Source organism: Ambystoma mexicanum, chromosome 2q (genome assembly GCF_040938575.1).
Source record: "Ambystoma mexicanum isolate Mex_15411 chromosome 2q, UKY_AmexF1_1, whole genome shotgun sequence".
NCBI lineage: Eukaryota > Metazoa > Chordata > Amphibia > Caudata > Ambystomatidae > Ambystoma > Ambystoma mexicanum.
The window spans coordinates 171,917,268-171,944,490 of record NC_090924.1 but is presented as its reverse complement, the minus strand read 5'-3'; the positions used below and the strand labels follow the sequence as shown (position 1 = coordinate 171,944,490).

At 44.1% G+C, this 27,223-nt stretch overlaps 1 protein-coding gene across 3 annotated transcripts in view; it reads left to right on the top strand.

Moving 5' to 3' along the window:
- Positions 1-27,223, top strand: part of ALS2CL (ALS2 C-terminal like) — a 757,501-nt gene that overhangs the window by 102,091 nt on the left and 628,187 nt on the right. For 2 of the 3 annotated variants that reach the window (XM_069647089.1, XM_069647088.1), the window contains exon 1: positions 23,312-23,450. The exons of the other annotated variant lie outside the window; for it this stretch is intronic. The gene's annotated coding sequence lies outside the window, so the exon portion shown is untranslated. Of the gene's footprint in view, positions 1-23,311; positions 23,451-27,223 lie in introns of those variants that run through there. 3 annotated transcript variants of the gene reach the window in all.

The window sequence follows — 27,223 nt, the reverse complement described above, 5'->3', positions numbered from 1 at the left end:
TACTCACACTTCTACCATAAGAACAACTACTGCAAACAAACAACCCAGTCACTGGATGTTGTCCTTCCGGACACAATAAGACAGTGGATGCAACCCAAACACACTTACAAAGCAGACTTGCACAGACACCAGTTTCTCCTGATTCTACAAGAACAAACAGAAAAGTACAACCTCTAACCTATTCCCTCTTCCCTCACTAAGCTACCCAACACACTTTCTTACAGACCCACGTGAGCACCTGGCATGGTAATGGTGCACGGTAGAAGTCAGTTTAACATAACATAACATAATATAACATAACATAATATTACATCCACACTCCCTTTGAAGCAATTTATTATTCTAAAACAACAAATTGAATCACAAAGTAAACCCTCTTCCCAATCTTTTCCGTCAGTTTTTTATCACAACCCACAACAACCTTCATGATCTTGTCAATGACTACAAGCAGGTAGCCTTATCACCCAGCTTCTTTTGATGTGTGTCTTGAAAGTACAGTCGTAAAACTCAGAGATTATTTTTTAGATTCACATTACTTTATGATCTAGGACAATAGAATTGGGCATTTGGGTGAATTGTACCTTTTAACTAGATCAAAATATTAAATGGACTAGAATAGTTCAGACTTTCCCATGATCTGCAGGCATGTTTGAAAGAAATCCCCCCAATAAAATAAATAATTTCCTTTAGATGCAGCCGCCCTTATTTTGGGTCCACATGTATGATGTGCAGGCTTGCCCTGGCAGGAAATCCTGGCTGCAACCCTGCTTGTACAGATCTCTATGTGGTAACTACACATTAATAAACACATTTGGGTTAAAGGGAGGTGTACTAGGAACCTGAAGAGAGAGCAGTGGAATTGAAGCTACAACAACTGATGGTGCCATGAAATAACAAACTCTTGATACATTGAAGCCGTGGCATTTTTTTTACATGCCTACAAAAATATTAAAACAACATGAGAACAGGGGAATTTGGTAGCAAATGTCATCGTTTCAAACAATACGGGGCAAGCCTTTATGTCAAGGTACAATATATAGTGCCACTGCGCTTCACTCTCTGCATGCATAGTGCAGTACTCCCTTACACTGCCGAAGAGAAATTGGCTTTATTATGAGGGTATGAGTTCAGTGGTGCATTAAAAAGGTGGTTCCAATTCCGTTGCTGCCGCTTTTTTTTTTTAATGCTAACCGAATTACTGCAGTTTTTACCATACTACCAAATCCCGAGTTTGACCATGGAGTTCGGTTGCTCAAAAATGTGGGATTTACAGCACTCTTCCATCACTCATAATCCCATGGTAAGCACACGGGACTGAGTGGCAGTAAGAATAAATGAGTTTGGCAGTCATTTGGAGGATTTACTGCCGAACTACAGTAAACTCGTAAAGGTGCCCAATACCTAAATGAGGCATATTTATGACCATGGTTTCAGAAATGATTTTGAGGTGGGAGTATTTTACTGTCTATTTTTCAGAAGTTGGGATACAAAATGTTTTTTATGGATTAAAAAGTAATTCCCCACGTGGTAATTTTTTAGATGGCTAAAAATAGATTTGAACTCTTAAACAGATTACTTTTTGTAATTCATACTTCATTGCAGCTATTAATTCATACAAATGAAAAGATAATTCATACAAAACTGCTGCAAGTGCCACCCTCTGGAACAGCCTTCCTTCCTCTCTCTGTCTTGAGCCGGATCACCTTAAATTCTGGAAACTCATTAGGATCTTCCTCTTCTCTTCCTCCTTCTCTCTCCCTCTCCCCTGCTAATCTCCTTTCCTTTCTCCTGCCTCCCTCCTCTTCTCTACACTAGCTCTGTTCAGCTTCTTCCTGACTGGTTGTCTTGTTCACCTCCAGAGCCTTACAGGTCCCAGGCTCCCCCATCAGTATTGTACTTGTCTCTGCGCCTCTGCACTATGTTCAGCATTACTGCACTTTCAGCTTACCCCTCAGGAGAGGGGTAACCTCTCTGCATTTAACCCAGGGCCCTGCGCACTCGTTTCCCCCTTCTCCCCTTCCTCACACTTTCATCTGTATACTTGCACAACCTTAATGCTCTAGGACTAGTATGTTTGTTCTTCCCCCAAACCCTTTTGTCTCCGCTCCCCAGCTTGGGTCATACCTGAAACACTTTGTGCACTTGCACTAGGGGAAATGCTGTCAGATCTAGTATGCTAGTTTTTTGTTAGATCATTCGGAAAATTCAAGGCCTAAGAAAGACTACTGTATTCCCTTGTTCCCTTACCGCGCTTTGAAGCACTCCACTTGTGTATAAGTGCTGATAAATAAACAATGACATTTACGATACATTTTTACATTAAAGTTCCCTTTAAGGCGAGTTAGTAATTACATTAGAGCTCCTTTATCTGGCACTGCTGTACTAGTACCTATGATCGTAATATATCCATGGAGCTAAATTTGTGAAAGCAGGATGCATGCTTTGTGGGGTGTAATCAAAGGCCCCAAACTGAAGGGCCATGTGAAAAAGGCCAACCTGTCATTACCAAATGAAAAGCAGCATTTTAATTCACAAAGGCAGAAGAAATTCAATGGTCCCCTTCACATGAAAAACAGGATTTTTAAACACTGACACAAAAGCGGCTTTGCATGTGTGCTTGCAAGTTAAAACAAGAACCTTAGAAAAATGTACCCTTGCCAACATGAAGATGTCAGGGAAAAGGTGTGTTGACAAAAAGTAAGGTAGATTATGCTTCACATGCAAAAATAACGACAACATATTTGAAAAGAAAAGCCTGCTTGTTGCCATGAAAAGGTCCTATGGGCCTATTTTGGCAGACTATGCAGGTGTCTTTCTGCAAGGGAAATCCAGAGAAGGCTAAAACAAAAATGTAATCCAAGTGCAGATTCGAAAAGCACATCACATTAGTGGTTGTGAAATAACTGCAGCATTTTCACTGAAACTGCCACCCATCAAAGGTGGTGCAATTCAGACTCACTTTTCAGCAGGAAAACAAACAGCAGATAATTAAAAGGGTATGTTATTAATAACTGAAAGAAACAGCCCTGGACATTCAGCAAAAACCAAAAGTGGGCTCTGAAAACACACTGTATGTCAAGGAATCAAGGCTGATGTTAGAAAATGCAATATGTGAGTCCATTTCAGCCAAGGACAAATGGGGCTCTAGACAAACTTCACAAATAACTCCCCCACTGCAAACCTGGCTTTTACACCCCTCTACCCCCCAGCAGTTTGAAACTGCAATAAAGTGTGGCTACTAAGAGGTGTTGAAAACAGACTTTCCCTAGACATTGTGTCTTCGAAAGGGCAGTTCGGAGCAAGCCAAATGGTCTAGCGGGAGCATCCTGGGTATTTACAAATTCAGGCAACCAACTTCAAAAAGACTAATGAAACACTAGTAGAGAGTGGTAGATGGGTTGGAGGAGGTGCAGCTTATATTTGCACATATGAATATTCAGCCTTTTTCTCAGCAACCATAGGTTGTAGTTTTATTGATTGACATGTCATTTTTTTAGGTAATTTCCAGGCGGTTTTGGTGATATAAAATTCATCCGCCTATGACTCAGGGAACAATAATGGCCATCTAAAATGGGTTTCTGACTGATCTGAACATTTTCCAAATTTGAGGTTTGGTGAACAGGTGGAGGGTAAAATTAGGGATATGGAAAATAAATTGCATGTTTCTAACTGTTAGGCTTTTTGTAAAAACAGCAGAAAATGGTCAAACGTCTGTGCTACATGGTGTGGACCTGCCTGTTGTTTTATTAAATTCCCCGGATTAGTTGAATCAGAAAATATATATATTATGGCAGTTACTAGTAAATCACAAAGAGTTTGATAAATAACTAGTTTTTGCCAAAAATTGATCATGAGAAAAAATAGCAATTAGAAATGGGAATTGCCATATGTCTGTTCCAGACTCCTAAACCAATCCTTAGAGATGGGCTGGAGTTGGGAGGAGAGAGAAGAGGAATTGTCCAATCTTATTTGAGAGAAAATTTACAGGATACTCCCCCGAGATTGTAAGCTTGATGGTGTCATCACTGTTATATAAGGCGGAATGCACTACGAGGGAGGAGAGCTGTTGAAACTTACCACCTGTCAGCTGCAAAGAATCACCAAAGGAGATTGCTGAGTTTGCATCTGGGTGGATCTGTCTATTTTTGAGAAGCCCTACAAGCTGGCTGGGTCCTATGGTGGAGTTCTGGGGGCCATCCTTGAGAGTGGAGTGACCAGACCACTGCCCTATCCTCCAAGAGCGACCTGAAATGCAGCTGGCTTTCCTGAACTTTAAACAGAGGTTTTCTATGTAGGTAGAACTGTGCCCTGGGAAACCAAAAAGGTGGGTGAGGTTGCTTGTCTTAAATCCTTTCCCTTTATAATGGGCGGGGGCAAAACTGTTTAGATCATTAGCCTAGTTAACTTAAAATATTAATTTAATTAATTCCCCTTGGCGGAACACCATGGGGTGACCTTTTTTTAAAATACAAAATTGATAAAGCTCATTCCCGGTGTGCGCTGAAAACTATAGACTGTAATATAATTGGGTGATATTCTTTGTCCTGTTGACCCTGACTTCTTTAGGAAGAGAGGTGTCTTTGCCCCTAAACTAAAATAACTCCCTAAACTTCCATCTTCCCCAACACAGGCCTTTAAGTGGAGGGGGTTCTGAAATCCCCAAATTCTCAAATCATCCCAATTTTTGTTATCCAGCTTCCCCAACACAGGCTTTTAAGTGGAGAGGGGTCTGAAATCCAAAATTCTCAAACTATCCCAATTTTTACTGTCCAGCTTCCCCTCTACAGACCTTTAAGAGGAGGTTGGTCTGAAATTCAAAATTCTTCAATCATCCAATTTGTTCTGTATGACTTCCCCAACACAGACCAAAGTAGTGGGGTCTGAAAAACCCTCTGCTAAATCACCCTGTGCTTATTTTGAGCAAAGATGTAGGTGAAATCATAATTGTCCTATGCATTGGTACAAATCTGTAACCCAACTGCAAGCTTTTTAAGTGCACAGGAAAATCGAAATTGCTCAGCATTGCATACGTAATAGTTTTCTTTTTGTTTATTGATCAGTTTAATTATTTCTTGAAGTGAAATTTGTAGAAAGAAAAGTATCTTAGTTTGTGTTTTTCCTAACCCATTGCTGTGATTGCCTTGTGTAACAAGAAGTTAATTGTGGACCACAAAGAAGGTGGTGTGTGGAGTTTAGTGTGATTTCTATCACCTACAATTAAAATAAATCCAAATGTATTTCCTATACCCGGCCTGGTTCTTGAGTCACTCTGGGCACAGGGGCGGAGATTTGTTTGACTCTAGATGAGTATTCAGTAAGGCCAGCGCTGACAAAATACTTAAGTAGGTAGAAGGAACTTCCCAGGTTATGGATGGTCTCAATATAACGCAACAAATTGGGGGCTTGTGCGCCGGGATCTGGACTATTATTGTTAACTCATGACAAGTGCATTGGTGACAGGATATTAATTTTGGTGTAACTACATTGAGGTAGATATAAGGTTGCTATGCATTGTTAAATGTCACTGTAATGCTTGACCCTTGAGTACCCGGCAGGTGTATAGGTGTACAAACATAAGACTGTGTAGGGTGCTAAGGCAAACAGGAGATTGATTAAGAATTGATCTTTGATTTGGCATTGTGTGTAGAAAATCAAGCAGGAACAGGGTGAGTTTTGCCCCTGCACAACAAAGGTTTTTCAAAAGTTACAAAAAGCCATTTTAAAATGAATCCATAGAGTGTGTGATGCAAGGAAGCGCTGAAAGAGAGAGAGAGAGAGAGAGAGAGAGAGAGAGAGAGAGAGAGACAGAGAGAGAGAGAGAGAGAGAGAGAGAGTGTGTGTTTTTGCTGCACTGCATAATGCATGCACTCAGGATGCAGACACTGTAAATCGCCTGCATTCCCAATTGAATGACCAGACTGGTTATAACAGAGGGTTGTTAGATAACATTATAGCCAATAAACAACAGATTAGGGAATTGGAAAGGGAAATAAAATCCATCATTAAACACATGCACTCACAAAAGGAGTTTGATCAAATGCTTCAGAATGTAAATATTCTGAAATAACAAAATGTACAACTAGTCTAAGACCAACATGCATTCAGGCTGAAAGTGGATGCAGAGAAGGAACAGTCATGTCCTCAGGAACTGACCATAATTAGAGAAGAATGGAATGAGCTAGTAGAGCGTGTGAGACAAATAAAAGCTGATCTATTAGAGGCAACACATTGTAGGGATGAGCAAGAGAAAGAGATTATTCTCCTGAACTAAAAGCACCTGGCATATGCACACAGCATACAAGGCTCACAGAGGCAGAATGAATCACTTCAACGTGAGGTGCAGCAAACAAAAGATCAGTTGGTAGTTCAGAGCAGGGTGCTTGTCACTAATCAGGCCTTAGTGTCAGAATTAAAAAGCCAGCTCTCTGACCTCTGACTACCAACAGGAAATAAGGAAAGATGGACAAAGGTGTTAGAGCCTCATTAAGGAAATTGAAAATTATAAACAGGCCCTGAGGCATCCTGACCGATCCGGATTGGGGACAAGGCCCACTGATCAAGGTGGGGGCCCCTCCCAGTAGGGGTCTCATGCCAGTCATTGACAACCTACCATGTACAAATGGGAACCAACCCCATGCATGCCACCTATCAAGAACAGGGTGACATGAGGCAGTTAGACTTACCCATGCCTAACCCAACTGATCCAAAAGGCCAGTCTCTGTCTGATATTGATGAGTATTCATCTCTACCACACAGAAGGGAAGGTGGCCGGGCCAGTGTGTCCTGGGAGACCAAAAGGAATTTTGTGAGTAATTCTGACCCGGAAAACTCCTATGATATCAAGATCAGGGGGTTAGACTTATAGAAGATGAGGCTACAAATAAACCAACTAGCTTGCCTCTCTGGAGAAGAACATTCAAAGCTTCAGCCCAAAAGGGGCTTTCTAAAAACCGCTGTACATTCAGGGGGAGAGGGGAAATTCCCCAGGCTCCTTGGAAGCAAGGATGAGGAAACTGGGTTATATCCTGCACCTAAAAGTAACTACCGGGAGAGTGACCATGAGAGTTCACTTTTGACCAGGCGAGAGGAGTCTAGACCCTGTGGTTTGGAAGATATTCCCAGTCTCATAGAGATACGGAGAACCTAGAAGACAGGGCAGGGACTACCAGCAGCAGTTCTGGGTCAGAAGGGTAATGGACTCCAGGCGCGAAGGAAAAGACAGGGAAACAGAAGAAGAGTTTTGTTAAAGACCCGATTCGACAGACAAAGGCCATAAAGAGGTGTTTGACTCCCTACCACAAGAATGCAAAATATTTGGTATGGGAGCACTGAGAGCTTTATGAGCAAATGATGACATCGTTTTGAATCAAAAATGATGTGTATTGTATGGAGTTTGTCAAGTGTATATTCTCCCCCGAATACTCCAGCTTCTTTGCAGCGCTGGAGAATCAGGATCGCTAAAAATTGTTCCACTGGAACCCACAAGAGGCCTGTAAGGCAGCATATAACTTGTGATGTGGGGAAGACCAGGTGCCTAGGGAGTTTGTGCAGGATTTAAATCAAGCATTTGCGCAGATTTCCTGATGCATAAACACAAATAGTGGGGAGTTTGTGACCACCTACTTCCATGCACTCCCCAAATACATCATGACTCGATTGGTGCAGGATTTTGATGAGCACAGGACCTTGGATTCGGTGATAGAACAGGCTCTATGAGATCCAGAAGCCCACTGAGTACAAACAACCCCAAAACCCCTAAACCCTCTACTACACCTGCCACTGCAAAGATGGTGGAGGTGAAAACTACCCCTCCATTGGATCTGGAGAGGGGGGGCCTAAAAATAATCCTTTTGCCAACAAGCAGAATGAAAGGCAGAGGATACCCGCTGACCCAGCCCAATCGAATGGTAGTCAGGTGGGGTACCAGAATGGTGACCCATCTGACATGCCACCTATATAAGCCTGAGATACAAGGGTAATAGGTCAATCTATACACTGCCAGGGCACTGGGGGGGGGGGGGTTGAACCAGGTAAGTACTGCAATGGGAAACTTCCCTCCATACTTTTCCCCTGGTACCTCCTGGACCAGAACTTCCAGAATAATCCTCCTCTCTGTCCCTGCTTCCAGGACAATAGATCCCTGAACCCGGGAGAGCAATTGACCAATGATCTGGGACATATGCGGAGGGCTCAGTCAAACCCCCAGCTGGAACCTGCTGCCCAGAACCAACCAAAACCCAGGTCTGATGCCCCGGGGGGAAATGACAGGATGAAACATCTGACAAAGCACAGGTTCCTGAGGAGGGGACCTGAGTGGAGGGGAGATGCCAAGCCCTGTAGGAAGGAAGCTTCCTTTCTAACCCAGATAGAACCCCTAAAAACCTCTCAGCCTGAAAGTATCTCTTCTACCCCCGAAATGAGCAAAGGGTAAGTAGGAGAGGCCAAAGAAGAACCCACTTTGTGGAGGAGCTTAAGATTATCCCTTTGAAAGATAAGAGTTCCCAGAGGACTCAGGTAAACAGACATTCTCTTTCAGGAACGGGGGGAACCTTAAGAAAGAAAAATGGTCCCAAATGATCCTGAATGAAACAGGGTAAGTATGTAGGCCGACCCAGGGCAAGAATTTCAACCCCCAAATTGTCTGCCAGACCGAATTGAAACTGAGGCAGGTGTCCTTTCTCCCAAAAGGTTCTGAGAACTGTCGTCAGGTAAAGGTGGACAGTTAAGGAGCCGGGGACCAGGAGGATTCCCCACCGACTTCCATTGCGAGTTGCAACATTTTTTTTACAGATTCCTGAACTCCGACACAGAAAATTGCCCAACATCACAAGGTGTCAGAGTTAAATATTAGGAAAATTACCACAGGGCTGCCAAATAACTCACACTTTCTTTGCAGCTTAGAGGAGAAAGAAGGGCAATTTTATGCACCGGTCAAGGTGCAGGGTCAGTGTCAATTATCAGCTCTGGTGGATACTGGATCCCAGGCCAACCTCCTGTCCAAAAAGGAATTTGACCAACTAAACACAAGATGGGGGAGGGCCACCAAATTTTCCTCACCCCATTTACCGGACAGCTCCAACATTTTAACAGGAATAATATTTCCGCTAAGGGACAGCAGATCTGGAAGTAAAAATTGGGTTACATCGAGTTAAACATCCAGTGATAGTCGTGACTCTAGAGGGCACACCTTGTTTACTGGGGAACAATCACACCTATGATCAGCTGTTTAAACAAGGGCCTCTGGACTTAGACTAGTTGGCCTATAAAATAAAAAATGAGTACCAATTATGTAGGCAGGAATGGTACTTGTCATTTAATTGATCAACGGTCTGAGAATGTGGAATTCCATTTTGTAGAATAAGTAGGTCCCAGACATCTCTGTCATCTCTGTAGGAGAATAAACTGGTGATGGGAACCCTTCTCCATTCTTGAAAATCAACCTTCCTCACAGTGCTAAGTGGCAATCCACATTGGAAGGGAACACCCTAAAATGTTACACTAGTCTAAAATCGGAAGAAACCTTGAGGCCCATGAAACCAGACAAGGACGAACCCACTCAAAGTTTGACAGACATTCAGGAAAAGAGCAGACAGTTGTTTTTCCACATTCAGTTAAATGATGGGGAGGAGCCGGGGTTCGACAGAGTATGCCTGAATAATGGAAGGAGCTTCATCGGTGAAGAATTATTGAGGAAACTCCCAAAAGATCAGACCATTCCCACATTTAAATCAATTGACAAATGGGAAATAGGTCTGGAAACCCCACATTCCAAACATCTCCTGCATTGCAGGTTTATGATAAAAATGTCCATTGGCAATAAAAGCATAGAGCATAATTTCGGGGTCATGAGAGATGTCACTTCCGCCTTTTATTTGGGCACTGGCATTCTCAACCGATTTGCAATCAATTTGGACCTAATTTATAATAAAGCCTGGTTACAACGGGGGTAACCCCATGTGCTTTGACAACACTGAAAAAGCATTTCAGTCATCTCAATTGCTGCCTTATGCTGTTGAAATTCAAGTGCAAGAAGAGATTACCATCCCAGGAAAGGTGCAACAATACACTATTCCCCTCAAAATTAAGCAAGGACAGAACCTCAAACATCAGGGTGCCTATACAAATCTAAATTACCATCTCCAACAACAACATTTGTATTTAAATCTGACACCTCTAGTAGACCAAGAACACAACACCATTTGAATATTGATGGATAACAACGACCCTCAGAGTATTACTTTGGGTGAAGACACCTTTGTTGGAATGGCGATTGATGCCCAACATTATTCTATTGATTTAGGTAATTAAATCATGGGACCAATCCCAAATGACTGTTTCGAACTTCAGAGACGGTATTCCTCCAGAAAAGATTTTTACTAGGCATTGGAGCAATTTCTTGGTGTACTCTTCCAGCCCCTACGTGGGGGAAGAGGTGACCTGTGACATCAGAAGGGAAGAGGTAGAGTTCCGAGTAAAGGACCACTTCCTTGAATTCCTGTAACCTGCTGTCCAGGTCAACACCATCAAAAGAGATCTCTCCACCCAACTGGAGGATACCGCTCAAACAGCCATGCCTGAGGTCTTTCCAGGTTTCGAGCAGATGGTTGAGGGAAGCATCAATCTTGCTGATGCCTGTGAGACTGAGGAGCAACACAAAAGCTAAAAAAGGTCTTCCTGGAATTCCAAGATATCTTTTCAGTGGACTCATACGACTGTGAACGCACATCCATTTATTGAAGCACCATACTCACGGACCCCGAGATGGCTCCAATATTTGTGAAACAATAACGATTACCTCTTGCGTCCATGGAGTCACTCACGTCGATTCTTAAGAACTTAGAAACCCATGGGATAATTTATCCTATCCGCTGTACCTTGAACATACCTGTACTAAGAATACTCAAACCAAATGGCCAATGGAAACTATGTGCAGACCTGAGGGAGTTGAACAAATGGGTCCACATCTCAAGAATGCCACTTCCCTCCATCGATCAAGGGCTGGCACAGATCCAAGGGTCAAAGGTGTACACTGCCATTGACCTGACCAACGGTTACTCGACAGTACCCGTGAGTAGGGAAGACCAGTGAAAGCTTGCCTTTACCTTCATGGGGAAGCAGTACACTTGGACCCAAACCCCCTCTGGATACATAAACTCTGGCAATGAGTTCAAAATCTTTCTACATAAGGCCATGACCAACTTGGGCAAAAGGGGAAACCTGTCCTATGTAGACAATGTTCTGATCAAGAGCTCAACTGTGGAGGAACATATGGCAGAAATCTGCTATATGTTGACCCAGATGCAGAAAGCAGGAGCAAAACTGTCCTTTCAGAAGGTACAGTGGTGTAACACCTGAGAGAACTTCTTAGGGCATGAGATCACCCCTGAGGGACTTAATCCCTAGGCGAAGAAGGTGGAAGCCTTATTGCAATTAATAGAAACTACTTTTCTGCAAGAAGTAAGAATCCTTCTTGGACTAGCTAATTATAGTCAGAAGTTCATTGAAGACTATGCAGAGGTCACTCCACCCTTGGGGCATTTATTAAAGGCCAGAGTAAAGTGGGAGTGGGTCTGGAACAAGTCGAGGCAGTTAAACAACTGAAAAGAAGCCTTTCCCAGGCTCCTTGTTTGGATTACCCCATACAGAACAAGGAGTTCTTCTTGGAGATGGGGTTCTCAGATACTTGCCTAACAGCGGTGTTGTATCAAAAGCAGAACAAAGTCAACAAAGTAATTTTGTACATGAGCAAGACTTTGTCCTCTGTGGAGGAAAGACTCAATGACTGTGAGAAGGCACTTCTGGCAACGGTGTGGGCATTGATAATTTACCACCCATTCATCCAGGGGGAGCACATCATTGTCGAGACTCCTCACCAACCGTTGCAATATCTCCAAAGTGCCAGAATGCGGGTAGGGAACATCATTAATTCCAGAATTACTTCCTGGATTGTGTCAATGCAACGCTTTCCTCTGGGGGTCCGATATGGCCAATACAAGCAGAGTCCCCTAGCGCAAGGGTTGGCAGACTTAAAAAAGTCTAATGACCAACAACAACATGGAGGCATACTTAACTTCCCCACACACAGTCTATGAAGAAGAGACGTGTCAGGGGATATCCACAGTTTATGTGGATGGGTGCTCCTACCATGTTGATAACAAAGGGGAAAGAGAACTGGTGGCTGGCATTGGGAATGCCTGGGTGAATGATAACCCGGAACCCTCTGCTAGTTATAAAGTACTACCCCGAAGTAGTCAGGTTGCAGAGTTGATGGACGTTTATCAAGCCATCCTCACTGCAGTGCACCACCAACTCAATGAACTGGCCATAATCACTGACTCAGATTATGTCAGAATAAAAAAATGCGGGCTCCTGGTATGGAACCTATTCTACCCAGGAGGGTTAAATCAGAAACAAAATACACCAATGAATAGGTTCAAGGTTACTCATGCACGAAGGGCTCCCACAATTGGTTTGAAAAAATGACTCTTCGAAATTGTTATCATAGAGAAAGATCTCTAGAGGACTTTTTATGTGGTAATTGCATAAGTCAAAAACACAACAACACAATTTACAGAGAGATAATAGACATCATCAATGGTTTGTTGGACCATAACAGAACATAAACGTAAATGCTTTAAAACACCATTTACCACCAATGCTCGGGACAAAGTTGAACATGGTGTGTGTGCAACAAACCCAACCTCTGTGGAGGTTTGTCAAAACAGACACAGTTCAATTGTGAAACAATTCAAAGCGGAATTCTAAAGACAACGTAAAACAACTAAGAAGCAACAGATAAGATTTTTCATGTGTGAACAGCAATCACTGTGCTGTGAATTCGGGGAGTAGTATGTCAAAACATAGAATTCCGCTTTGAATTGTTTCACAACTTCCGGGTCGCGTATGCGTTGCAACGTTCCCTAGGTTTTTCGCCGTGGTTGCCGCTCTGTGTTTTGCCTTCTGAGCATTTCTGCTTTTCTTGTTCTTCCCTTCCTGGCTTCCTCCCCTGTTTCCTTCCGCTCTTACTCGTCTCTGCTACCCTCTTCCCTTCTTTTCTTCCTCTAGTAGCTATTTCTGTTCTTTATCCTCCTCTGTTCTTCTTCTAATCTTGTTCCTTCCCCTTTTTGGTACCCTGTTTACTCCTCTCTCCTTACCTTTACCATTTGGATACCTGGTCAACCGACCCTGCCTGCCCATCGGACCGCCTCAGGCTCCCGTTCTGTTACTTTCCCGAATATCTGTGTACCGGACCTGGACTGTTTACTGTACTGCCTCTGCCACACGAACTGCTGCACTTCTGCTTACCTTATCTTTGCTCACCTCTGGATCTTCATATTGAACACCTAATTTCGTCCTGTGTTTCCAAGGATTCCGTACTGCCCAGCGTCAGCCTGAAATCATCATATAGGGGTTTTTTGTGCCTTTGGCTTTTTCCCCTTTTCTGACGGTCACGGGGGATCATCCACCGCCTCACCTATACGGTGCCACGGTGGCGTCCATTCGTGGCCGTCCCTACCTTCATAAAAAAAAAGGAGAGGCCCGGAAACAAAGAAGAAAGGAAATCCAGGAGAAAGACAAAGGTGAGGTGGAAGGGGAGGGTTTTGAGACAGAAACTTAATTTGAAGAAGAGGACATAGCCGACCCTTGTGACAGTTTACCACAGTTTACCACGCCAAAACATTGACATGGCTACCCCTCAACAGATTCAGGAACTTGTAGCCGCCGTACAGAACCTGAACCTGAACTTAGAGGTTCAGAACCTAAAGAGTGCCAACACTGCTTTGCAACAACGTCTGACAGAGAGAGTGGGCCTTTCGACAGAACTACCTCCTCTTCCTTTGGTATCCGGCAAATTCGATGGTGCTCCCAAAAGGGTCAAAGAATTCCTGGACGCTTGTAATCTTCATTTTTCTTTTCGTACACAGACTTTTGCCTCAGACCACGTGAAAATTGGATTTATGATTACCCATATGACTGGCAATGCCCTTGCCTGGGCCACCCCTCTTGTGAATCGGACCGACCCAGTTTTTCAAGACTATAACGCCTTCAAGGCTTTATTACAACAGACCTTTTTACATACCGAGAGTACCTTCTTAGCATCGGAAGATTTGCTGGATATTCGCCAGGGCAACTCGGACCTACTTACCTACATAACGAACTTTAAACAAGTTGCTTCAGAAGCAGGGTGGCAAGAGCAAGCGCAGTATGACAAAGATTGACTGGTCCAAAAATCTTCTTAGCTTCCACTCTGCTACCTGTAAGGCTGAATGCCTGCCTGAACCTAGATTCGAGATTAAGACAGCAAGCAGTTGTGAGCCGAGAGCTCTACATTGTCTACCAACTTATCTTCAAGAATACACTGAAGTAGTTACGGAAAAGATACCTCTAGAATTACCTCCTCACTGTTCTGAAGATTGTTGTATAGATTGTACGCCAGGTGCTCTAGTCCCTTTTTGTCTTATGTTTCCCCTGTCTCTGGAAGAAAAGCGTTATCTCAGAGAATACTTGGATAAGAATTTAGCCAACAAGCTTATTAGACCTTCTAAGTCTCAGGCAGGGGCCTTTTTATTCTTCATTCCCAAGAAGGGGTCACAGGAACTGCGTCCCTGCATAGATTATCGGGGTTTAAATAAGGTGACCATCAAAGACCGATACCCCATGCCACTCATACCGGAAATCATCCAAGCTGTTCAAGGATCCACTATATTTACCAAATTGGACTTAAGGAATGCCTATCACTTACTTTCGAGTTCAAGCGGGGGATGAGTAGAAGACGGCCTTTTGGACTCCATTCGGGCTATAAGAATATCAGGTGATGCCCTTTGGATTAGTCAACGCCCCTTCCATATTTCAACGCTTTATGGACTGTCTCTTTTCGGATCTACTATGCCACACGATATCGTCTATCTGGATGATATTTTGGTGTTTTCTCAGTCGCCAGAAGAACACAAAGAACATGTCAGGGAAGTCTTCCGACGACTAAAGGACAACCATCTTTCTGTCAAGCTAAACAAATGTGTTTTTTCCGCCCCTTCCATCTCCTATCTGGGGTTTATTCTTTCCAGCAAGGGTATCTCGATGGACCCCCGGAAAGTCACTTCAATTTTAAATTGGCCATCACCTAAGTCTGTTAAAGAGGTACAGAAGTTTCTTGGTCTTGCAAACTTTTATCGGAAGTCCATTCCGAACTTCTCCCAAAAGGTGTTGCCCATTACATCACTGCTTAAGAAATCTTCTATGCCATTCAGTTGGTCGGCAACCGCCGAGGAGAGTTTTCACCTTCTCAAAGAAGCCTTCTGCTCCGCTCCTGTTTTACGACAACCGGATCAGAGGCTTCCCTTCATTTTGGAGACGGATGCGTCAGCAGCTGCTGTTGGAGCTGTTTTGCTCCAAATACATAGAAACATCGAACATCCTGTCTCTTACTTCTCCAAAACACTCAATGCCAGCCAAAAAAACTACTCCGTCATCGAACGAGAACTGCTCGTTATGAAGCTGGCGTGTTTAGAGTGGCGACATCTTCTACAAGGAGGCATGTTTCCCTTTACCATCAGAACTGATCACAAGAACTTGCAAGTGTTAAGCCAGTTCGAGTGTTACAATACGCGTCAAGCTAGATGGGTACATTTCTTTGCTCAATTTGACTTCAACATCACGTACATACCAGGAGAACAGAACTTGGTGGCAGACGCTCTTTCTCGTCGCAGTGATTACTTAGCCGAGACGGAAGGTACCAGAGAATTGATGTCTCCCAAGACCAAACACATTGGAGAACTGTCCACGTTCCTTAAACAAGTCAGGGATTCTTCTGGAGGTAATTTCGAGGGAGAACACCACCCAAAAAGAGACCACGTATGACATCCAGGATGGGTTCTATCTGGTGAAGGATAGACTGTATCTACCCACGTATGACCAGAGGAAAACAGTGCTGTCATGGTGTCATGATTCCAAGATTGCAGGACGCAGAGGCTTCAAAGGTACCTAGGATTATCTCCAAAGACATTTTTATTGGCCTAACATGAAGGAAGACGTCAAAGAGTATGTACAGTCCTGTCTGTTTTGTCTCCGTAACAAGGTGCCACACCAAAGACCGATAGGATTGTTGGAGTCTGATGCCGTCTCTGCAGGTCCTTGGAACACCATTTCAACAGATTTCATCGTCGATTTACCCCATCTCAGGTTTGCACTTGTATCATGGTGGTGGTAGACTCTTTTTCCAAACTGGCCCATTTCTCCCCACTACCGGTATTCCTTCTGCTATCGAAATGGCTGAGGTATTTTTAAAGGACATATTTCGGCTACACGGTTTACCCACTAAAATCATTTCTGATCGAGGTAGCCAATACACCTCACGCTTTTGGAAGGCTTTTTGTGAGAGGCTAGGTATTGAGAGGGCTTTAACATCGGGTTTTCACCCTCAGACAAATGGGCAGACAGGGCGACTTAATGGTACCCTCGAACAATACTTGAGATGTTTCATTAACCTACAACAGGATGATTGGGTTCCTCTATTACCCTTGGCCGAATTCTCCTACAACAATTCCATTCACTCTACACTAGGTATCAGCCCTTTCTTCTGTACCTACGGTTATCATCCACATTCCATTAAACATCTCTTGGTAACCTCTTCTCACATGCCCTCGGTTGATTCTTCCCTCTCACACATTCAAGAAGTCCATGAAAAGACTAAAATGAGCCTTCAGGAGGCACAAGACCGATATAAAACCCAGGCAGACAAACATCGTAGACCGGTCCCAGGGTGGGAAGTAGGACCCCAAGTCATGCTGTCCACGAGATATTTACCCCGATGGGTACATCCCTCTAAGTTATCTCCCAGGTTCATAGGTCCATACAAGATCACACACAAAATAAATCCTGTTGCCTTCTGTCTTCAACTCCCTGACAGTTTACGTAGGATACACCCCGTATTTCACACATCCCAATTGAAACCTTTCATTGAGGATAAATGGGCACGCAATATCAAACCCAGTCCTTTACCCACAGACTCTACGCAAGAAGAATTTGAAGTTGCTCAGATATGCGACTCTAGGTATCACATGGGAAGGTTGGAGTATTTGGTGAAATGGAAAGGGTACCCCTGGTCTGAAAATTCTTGGGAGCCTAGATCTCATATTAATGCCCCTCTTTTACTATGTAAATTTAACCGTTTTCATCCAGGCAAACCGGGGGGAGTGAGTCTCCGGAGGGGGCATACTGTCACATCCTGGGGGAAATGGCGAGGCTGGAATCGTTATCGCCGAGGTTCTCCATAGATTCTGCCATCACGTTTTCTCCCGAATGTAACTTGCAGGTCTAGATTCCTCCGCTCGCATACGCGACCAGGAATTTTATGCCTCTACTTCCGGGTCGCGTATGCTTTGCAACGTTCCCTAGGTTTTTCGCCGTGGTTGCCGCTCTGTGTTTTGCCTTCCAAGCGTTTCTGCTCTTCTTGTTCTTCTCTTCCTGGCTTCCTCCCCTGTTTCCTTCCGCTCTTACTCGTCTCCGCTACCCTCTTCCCTTCTTTTCTTCCTCTAGTAGCTCTTTCTGTTCTTTATCCTTCCTTTCCTTCGTTCCGTTCCTATTTCCCCCCTCCTCTGTTCTTCTTCTAATCTTGTTCCTTCCCCTTTTTAGTACCCTGTTTACTCCTCTCTCCTTACCTTTACCATTTGGATACCTGGTCAACCGACCCTGCCTACCCATCGGACTGCCTCAGCCTCCCGTTCTGTTACCTTCCCGAATATCTGTGTACCGGACCTGGACTGTTTACTGGACTGCCTCTGCCACACAAACTGATGCACTTCTGCTTACCTTATCTTCGCTCACCTCTGGATCTTCATATTGAACACCTAATTTCGTCCTGTGTTTCCAAGGATTCCGGACTGCCCGGCGTCAGCCTGAAGTCATCATATAGGGTTTTTTTGTGCTTTTGGCTTTTTCCCCTATTCTGACGGTCACGGGGGATCGTCCACCGCCTCACCTATACGGTGCCATAGTGGCGTACTTTCGTGGCCGTCCCTACCTTCATAAAAAAAAGGAGAGGCCCGGAAACAAAGAAGAAAGGAAACCCAGGAGAAAAGACAAAGGTGAGGAGGAAGGGGAGGGTTTTGGGACAGAAACTTCATTTGAAGAAGAGGACATAGCCGACCCTTGTGACAGCACATGACGGGACAAACAATTGTGTTACTGCAGCATCTACTCTATAGAACTCAAGAGCAGACACTGATAAAAAACATCCACTATTCATGAGTACATTGAGAATATAAGGATGCACCGCCAGCACGCTTTTGCTTATGCTCAGCGCAATTTAGAAAAGTCGGCTGAAGGAATGAAGACCTATTATGATCTAAAGACCACCAACAAAAAGTATAAAGGAGGGGACAAGGCTTACCTGTAAAATGTTCAAATTAATTAGACCAAGGAGCAGAAGTTTCTCCCATCTTGCTATGGTGCCTTTGAAATTGTAGATAACATATCACTTGTTGCCTACAAGATCTGCATCCCAAAAGGAGAACAGACAGAACAAAAATGGGTCCAAAGCAATCAGTTGAAAAGCTATCATCCCAGACCAGCTTTATGACAGATTGAGGAGCCAAATGAAAGACGAGCAGAGGAACCATCTGAGGAATCAAATGGAAGGATGAAAAATCAAATGGAAATCAAGATATATATTGATATATATGCAGAGTGTCATTTACTTAGTGCTCATTGTAAAGAGAAAGAAAATAAGTAAATACATTTTTGTGAAATGGTGAAAATGTTGTGTAGCCTTCTTGTATGCTGTTGTTGTTTTTGTGAATTCTGTGCAAATCTTCTGAGGAAATATGTGTGTAAAAAGTACTGAGCCTCTTTTTGTTTCTATTTGTTAGAAATTAACTCTATTCAATTCCAGCCTGGAAGCAAGAGGGGAGCCCGTAGAGGACCCTGAAGACCCTGTAAAGAAAGAAGAAAGCGGGTGCCGTGCCGCAGCCCCAACCCAAAGATGGAAGGGTAGGCTGGAGTGCCCACTTCATAATGAAGGAAATTGAGCTGCACAGGCACCAAGAGAAAGACAAATATAAGAAAAAAGAAAAAGGTGACATCAGATGAAACCCCACTCTGCCCTGCTTTTCCCCGCCAAAGAATCCGGGGAGAACAGGGGGTGTAATCAAAGGCCCCAAATTGAAGGGCCATGTGAAAAAGGCCAACCTGCCATTACCAAAGGAAAAGCAGCATTTTAATTCACAAAGGCAAAATAAATTAAAAGGCCCCTTTCACATGAAAAACTGGATTTTTAAACATTGACACAAAAACGGCTTTGCATGTGTTTGTAAGTTAAAGCAAGACCTGAGAAAAATGGCCCCCTGTCAACATAAAGATGTCAAGGAAAAGACATGGTGTGTGTTGACAATAAGGTAGATTATGCTTCACATGCAAAATACTGGCAAAACATTTGAAGAGAAAAGCACGCTTGGTTGCCATGAAAAGTTCTTAGAGGCCTATTTAGGCAGACAATGCAGTTGTCTTTCTGATAGGGAAATGCTGAGAAGGCTAAATCAAAAATGTAATCGAAGTGCAGATTGGAAAAACACCACACATTACTGGCCGAGAAATAACTGCAGGAAAATGAACAGCAGATTATTAAAAGTGTATTTTATTAATGACTGAAAGAAACAGCCCTGTACTTTCAGTAAAAATGCAAAGTGGACCCTAAAAACAAACTGTATGTCAAGGAATCAAGGCTGATGTTAGAAAATGCAATATGTGAGTCCATTTCAGCCAACTTCACAAAGAACTTCTCCACTGCAAGCCTGACTTTTTCATCCCTCTAGTTGTTTACAACTGCAATAAAGTGTGGCTGCTAAGAGGTGTTGAAAACAGACTTTCCGTAGACTCAGTGTCTTTGAAAATGCAGTTCTGAGCAGGCCAAATGCTCTAGCTGGTGCATCTTGGGTATTTCCAACTCCAGGCATCCAACTTCAGAGAGACTAATGAAACACTGGCCGAGGGAGATAAAGGGCCTGGAGGAGGGGAAGCTCATATTTGCACATATGAAGATTCCCTTTGTTTAAAAGGACTATTATATCTTTGGCCTTTTTCTCGGCAACCGTAAATCATACTTTCTTGATTGACATGTCCTTTTTTAGATAATTTCCAGGTGATAATGGCGATATAAAATTCATCCACCTATGACTCAGGGAACTGTAATGAAATGAAATTATTTTTTATTCATATCGCGCTCGTACACAAGTGTTTAGGAGCGCAAGAGTTTTGAGAGTTTAATGGCCATTTAAAATGGGGTTCTGGCTGATCTGAAAATCTTCCAATTTTGAGAGTTATTGAATGGGTGCAGGGTAAAATTAGGAATATTGATAATAAGTTACATGTTCCTGTTATGTTTTTTGTAAAAATGGCAGAAAATTGACAAACGGCTGTGCAACATGGTGCAGACCTGGCTGTTATTTTATCAAACCCCCCCTTATTAGCTGAATTGCAATATATATAATGTCAGTTTATAGTAAATCACTAAGTTTTTGATACATAACTAGTTTTTGGCCAAAAATTGACATCAGAACAAATGGCAATTACAAATGGGAATTGCCATATGTCTGCTCCAGGCTCCTAAACCATTCCTTAGCGATGGGCTGGAGTTGGGAGGAGAGAGAAGGGTAACTGTCCAATCCTATTTGCGAGAACTCTTGAAGGCTACTCCCCCAAGATTGTAAGCTTGATGGTGTCATTGCTGCTATATAAAGGGGAATGCACTATGAGGGAGGGGAAGAGCTGCTGAAACCTACCATCTGACAGCTGCAAAGATTCACCAAGGGAGATTGCTAAGATTACATCTGGGTGGAGCTGTCTATTTCTGGGAAAGCCTAAAAGCTGGCTGTGCCCTATATGGTAGAGTGCAGGGGGGCATTCTTACGAGTGGAGTGCCCAGATCCCTGCCGTATCCTCCAAGAGGGACCTGAAATGCAGCTGGCTTTCCTGAACTTTAAACAGGGGAGTGCTATGTAATTAAAACTGAGCCCTCGGAAACCAAAAAGTGGGGGGTGTCTGTTTATCTTAAATCATTTCCCTTTATAGTGGACGTGGGGCAAGACTCTGTAGATCCTTGGCCTAATTAACTAAAAATATGAATTTAATTATTTCCTCTTGGCAGAACACCACAGCGTGATTTTGGTTAAAATTCGAAATTAACAAAGCTCATTCCCGGTGTGCAATGAAAACTATAGACCGTAATTTAATTGGGTGATACAATTTGTCCAATTGACCCCGACTTCTTTGGGAAGAGGGTTGTCTTTGTCCCTAAATGTCCTCAAGACAGGCCTTTAAGTGGAGGGGGGTTCTGAAATCACAAAATTCACAAATCATCCCAATTTTAGCTATCCATCATCCCCAAAACATGCTTTTAACTGGAGGCTGATCTGAAATCCAAAATTCTTCATCCCAATTTTTCTGTCCGGCTTCCCAACACAGACCAAAGTAAGGGGGGGTCTGAAATCCCACTGCTAAATCAACCTTTGCTTATTTTGAGCAAAGGTGTGGGTAAAATCATAATTGTCCTATGCATTGGTACAAATCTGTATCCCAAATTCTAGCCTTTTAAGTGTGCAGGAAAATCACAGTTGCTCAGCATTGGATGCGTAATTGTTTTCTTTTTGTTCATTGTTCAGTTTATTATTTCTTGAAGTGACTATTTTTGGAATAAAAAGTATTGTAATTTGTGTTTTTCCTAACCCATTGGTGTAGTTCACTTGTGTAACAAGAAGTTAATTGTGGGGCACAAAGAAGGTGGCGTGTGTAGTTTAATGTGATTTCTATTATCTATAACTAAAATAAATATAAATATATTTCCTTTGCCACCCCCAATGATGGTTCTTGGCTCACTGTGGGTATAGGGTGGGAGATTTGTGTGACTCTATATAAGTCTTCAGTAAAGCGAGCACTCAAAAAAAATCTAATCAAATATTGCAGGGCTCCTTCATTGGGGGTGGGAAGGAGCTCCCCAGGTTAAGGGTGGTCTCAATATAAGGTGACAGCTTCTGGGTGTCCTTTGTTTAGTTTCGTTTTTTTGTTTCTTTTTTTGTGCTTGGGCTATTTGCCTGCTTTTTAGGATTAAAGTGGCTGGTTTGCCACTTTTCCTTAGGACTGTGCAGACCCATATCTAATATATGTTGACTATACGAGGTATAAGAATCAAGTATTGTGTATTTAATGAAAAGTTTTGCGTTTTGGTTTTGTTTTTTAAACCAAGTCTCCTATAAGTAAAATAAATAAATAAGAAAACATTATTCTGGCATTCGAGCAGGCACTTAGTGGTGGCAGCGCCTGCAGAGGTGGGGGTTATGCCTTAGCGTATGGTGACTATAAAAGGCATACAATGAATGACACTTCACATATGACATTCAAAATCGTCTGGGTTTGCTGATGCATGTTTTGAATGTATATTCAAAAAGCTTCATGTGTTGCGATTTGTGGAGGAACTCCTATGACAAGCGATTGCAAGGTGGCAGCGTGTAGATTGCCATGCGCCAGAGCGCCTAGAGGCCATACAAGTGGCCGCAGAGCAATGTTTAAACCCCAGAACATACCATGGGGCATGCGTAGCTTATCAACTGCGCAGCACAACATGCTGAAAAAGATGCAGCACGAAGGCCAGCAAAGCGGACGTTAAGAAGAGGATGTCCACGCAGGCAGTCATTGTATGATACACGCCAGCCAATACAGGTTTCTAGGATGGAACTGGTGCTGACAAATTAATTTAAAAAGGGCCTGAATCCCAGGAAATAATTAAAGGTTTTCTTCTTCTTGGCCGCGGGGCCTTTGGAGATTAGTTTATACTGTCAGGGCACCGATGGCTTGTTAGAGCACTACTGTACTGAGAAGAAAGGGGCTTTGATTAAAGTCCGCTCAGCTTCCCAAACACGGGGAGGCCGTTCAGACTTTGTGGCCTGGTTTTGATGAATATAACAGTGCGTGTGGGCAGGGCTGCTCAGCAAAGTTTACAGTGCTTCGTTGATCGTGTTTCGACCAAAGACAACAGGGCCGTGCCCGACAGTTTGAGGCTGCATCGTTTCGACAGCGGGTGGGACAGACGCGGTGTGTTTGCACCATGAGCTGGCGGGCAGGCACAGAGGTGCTGCCACAGACCCCGGGTTTATTTTGAGCACGCAGATACTGATGGTGGGTGGAGGTGCCATTAAATCGCTGATACATTTACACTTCTCGATTATTGTTTGAACAGTAAGCAGTACGAACTACATATGCAGTTCCCCCTTTTGTTCCACTAGTGTTACTTCTTTGCAGTTTTGTTTTCTGGCAGACAAGCCTCGATTCGTGCTTCGGCAATTACACAAATTCCTCGTGGGATGGGAATGCGGGTGTGGTTGGTATCGGGAACGCGCAGCAACATGCACACAACGAAAAGTTCCCAAGGACAGCAGAATTCCACGGAACTCAGAATCAGTCAGGTAAACACTTTACAATGTGTGATTTTTCATAGTTTTCAGAAAACAAAGCATATCTCAGATGTAGTCATGCGTTCATAGCAGCAGTAGAAGCAGCACTCCCCGGTATTCTCCAAAGATGGATTTTGAATGCTTTATTGATAAATGTTACTTCAGGTACTCATTTTTTCTGCAAATTGAGATTTTCTTGGAACATTTTCCTTCAAAGTTAATATAAGTTGCTCTACTTTTAATTTTTTGAAAAAATCGTGTATTGAAGTAGACACCCTGGCCCCATGAGAAACGACTTTCGGTTTCTGTGACAAAGTTCTGTTGGATATTACATAAATACTGTTTAAAGCCCTACCCCCCAACTGCCCCCCTCCCGCCCACGCCCACAATGCCTCCCTGCAGTAGCAGGGACAGGTCTAAAAGTGTGGGGGATTAATCAGGGAAGATATTAAGAAGAACATGTACCCAGTGGATTTGGAAATATCGAAAACGTAGGTAAACGTTGTGTTCCTATGTACCTTTGTTTCTTGTGTAGGTGGGAAGGCTGCGTGATGTGTTCCAGACATCATCACGAGGTTTGTCGTTAAAGCTATATGGCGCAGGAATGTGTGATGGTACATTTTCAATTTGCACTGCGTTTCGCTGATGGCATCTTGCACTTCATGATTTTCTGAGAGTACTGGAATTGTATCAATTGCGAATGTATTTGCGGCAGTTTTCGATTGAGTTGAGCGCAAAATGAAAGCTTTACACTTACATTGTGCACGCCATCTCATTTTAATGCCTTTCCAAGGTATAGGAGGGCTGCAAAGTGGAGCTTGCTTTTTCTTCCTCCGTGTCGAGATGATCAAACTGGGATTGTATAAAGTGGTTGTATAGTGGTTTTGGCAAATAAAATTATCCTGGTAGTCTGCATACTGCAGACACACTAGACATGTGCACAATTAAATATTATGGGATGTCAATCTGGGTATGTATAAGGCCGTACATTTTGGGGTTGTGCAAAGTAGGAGCACATATGAGGTTAGTCAAACTGCAGTACACTAGGATTGACAAAGGGGGAGCATACTGGGGTTGTGCAAATTGTGTGTACAGTTGGATTATACAAATAGAAATATAATGGGATTGTGCACTTTACTGGGGTTGACCAACTGGGGCAGTCAAACTGGCAGTGTATTTTGTTGGTTAAACTGAAAATACACTGGCGCTGTGTCAAGTGAGAATAGCAAACCGGTACTGTCAAACCTGGAGCATATTGGAACTGTGTAACCTTGACCTAGAAGTTGAGTCCACTGTATTTGTGAAACTAGGAGCTTTATAGGATTGTTAGGTCGTGGCATGTTATGTTATGTGATGCGTTTCTGACATTATTAGGAGCTGAAGTTTTGCCTTTGTCCCTGGCAGTGGTAGAATTTCTCTTACAAGCAGAACAATATAACATGCATGAATATATTATTTAAATAAAAATTGTAGTGGATTGAATATAATCAATCTTTCAAAAAATGAAAATTAAGCGATGGAAGGAACAAGTTGCTTACCTGTAACTGTTGTTCTCCAGCATGGGTCTGGCATGGATTCACATGCTCATGAATATTCCCCGTCGTCAGGCCGGGAATCCTCAGTATAGAAAAAATCAGTATCAGTTTCGTTTTTGATCTGTCTTTCTCAGTAGTAACCAATCACTGATCTCTGGGTCATACTGCCCCCAGCCAATGACTGCCCTCTCCCTAAGCCCCTCCCCTGGCAGCCATCCTCAGATTTGGTAGCACGTGAAGTGGCAGTGTGACCAAGTGAAGAGCCGCAGAGGGGTAGGCGGGAGGGATCGCATGTGAATACATGCCAGACCCATGCTGGAGAACAACAGTTACAGGTAAGTAACTTGTTCCTTCTCCAGCATGGGGTCTGGCATGGATTCACATGCTCATGAATATAAGAATATATAGCAGTATACACATGCACAACCACGGGAGGTGGCACAAGGCTCAATATCAAGCAATACAACAACTCAACATTAAGCAACTCTTACCTCCTCACCAGGCTCACCTTAGGCAAACAGGTTGCGCAGCACTGCCTGGCCGACTCTGGACTCCTCCCTGGAATCCCAGTCGACGCAGTAGAATCTCGTGAAGGTGTGCGTCGACCTCCACGTAGCAGCACTGCAGATGTCGAGCAGGGGCACACCAGACAGGAACGCCGTAGTAGCAGCGATCGCTCTGGTCGAATGGGCTCTCGGACGGCCGGGCAGCGGTCGGTTTGCCAATCGGTGACAGTGCATGATGCAGCCGGAGAGCCATCTGGAAATGGAAGTCTTCCTTTGATTCACAGGTCCAAAGTTCACAAACAGCTGTGATGTCTTCCGGAAACTCTTCGTGTGGCCCACGTAGAACTTCAGCGCTCTAGCTACATCTAGCGAGTGCAGAGTCCTCTCAGCCGGCGACGAAGGCGACGGGAAGAAAACTGGCAACACCAAGGGCTCGTTGAGGTGGAAGTCCGACGGCACCTTGGGCATGAAGGAGGGGTGCGTCCTCAGCACCACCCTCGTGTCGTGAAAAGTCAAGTGTGGAGGCTTGCAAGACAGGGCCTGGATCTCTCCCACTCGTCGTGCAGAGGTGATGGCCACGAGGAATGCTGTCTTCCACGACAGAAACTTCAACGGCACTGAATGCATAGGCTGGAATGGGGCCCCCATGAGCCTAGTTAGTACCACGTTGAGTTCCCACGCCGGGGCAGGGGCCTTCACCGGCGGGAATGATCGGAACAGTCCTTTCATAAATTCCTTCACCAGACGATGAGACCACAAGGACGCCCGTCCTGTAGTTCTGGTGTAACGTGAGACGGCAGCCAGATGTACCTTGATGGAGGCGTGAGATAGGCCAGCCTTGGCCAAAGACAGTAGGTACGGCAATACTTGAGGGGCCGTAATCCGCAGAGGGTTAATCTTCTGTGCTCGGCACCAGACAGAGAACCTCTTCCATTTGTGTCCGTAGCACTTGAGAGTTGAGGATGCCCTGGCCTTTGCAAGAACCTCTCTGCAGTCGGCCGGGATGTCGTATCCTCCAAACTCTAGCGCTGCAGGAGCCAGGCCTGCAAGTTCAGCGACTCTGGTTCGTGATGAAGAATGGCACCTCCTTCTCTGGAGAGAAGATCCGCGTCCGTCTTTAGCTTGACTGGTGTGGACGCTGACAAGTCCAGAAGGTCCGGGAACCAGATCTGCCTCGGCCACGCCAGTGCAACGAGGATCATCCTGCACCGGGACCTCTTGAGCTGGTTGAGGAGCCGGAGTAGCAACAGCAACTGCGGGAATGCATAAAGGAACAGGCCGTCCCATGGGAACGAGAAAGCATCGCCCATGCTCCTCGGTTGGGGAAACCTGCTGGCGAACCTCTGGCACTTGGAGTTCGCCACTGTCGCGAAGAGATCGTTCTGGGGTTCGCCCCATCGTCGGAAGATTCGGTCCACTTGATCCTGGCGCAGTTCCCACTCGTGGCACGAGCGCAGCTCCCTGCTGAGTGAGTCGGCGATGGTGTTTTTTATCCCTGCCAGATGAAAGGGTACCAGAAACATCCCTTGTGCGATGGCCCAATGCCACAGATCCTGGGCTTTCTTGGACAGGGCAGGGGATCTGATTCCGCCCTGCTTCCGAATGTAAAACATTGTGGTGGTGTTGTCGGTGAAGATCCTCACCACCTTGCCCTTGAGGGACGGAAGGAAGGACCTGAGGGCCCAGAACACTGCGCGGAGCTCCAAGATGTTGATGTGGAGAGTCTTCTCCTCCGAGCTCCAAA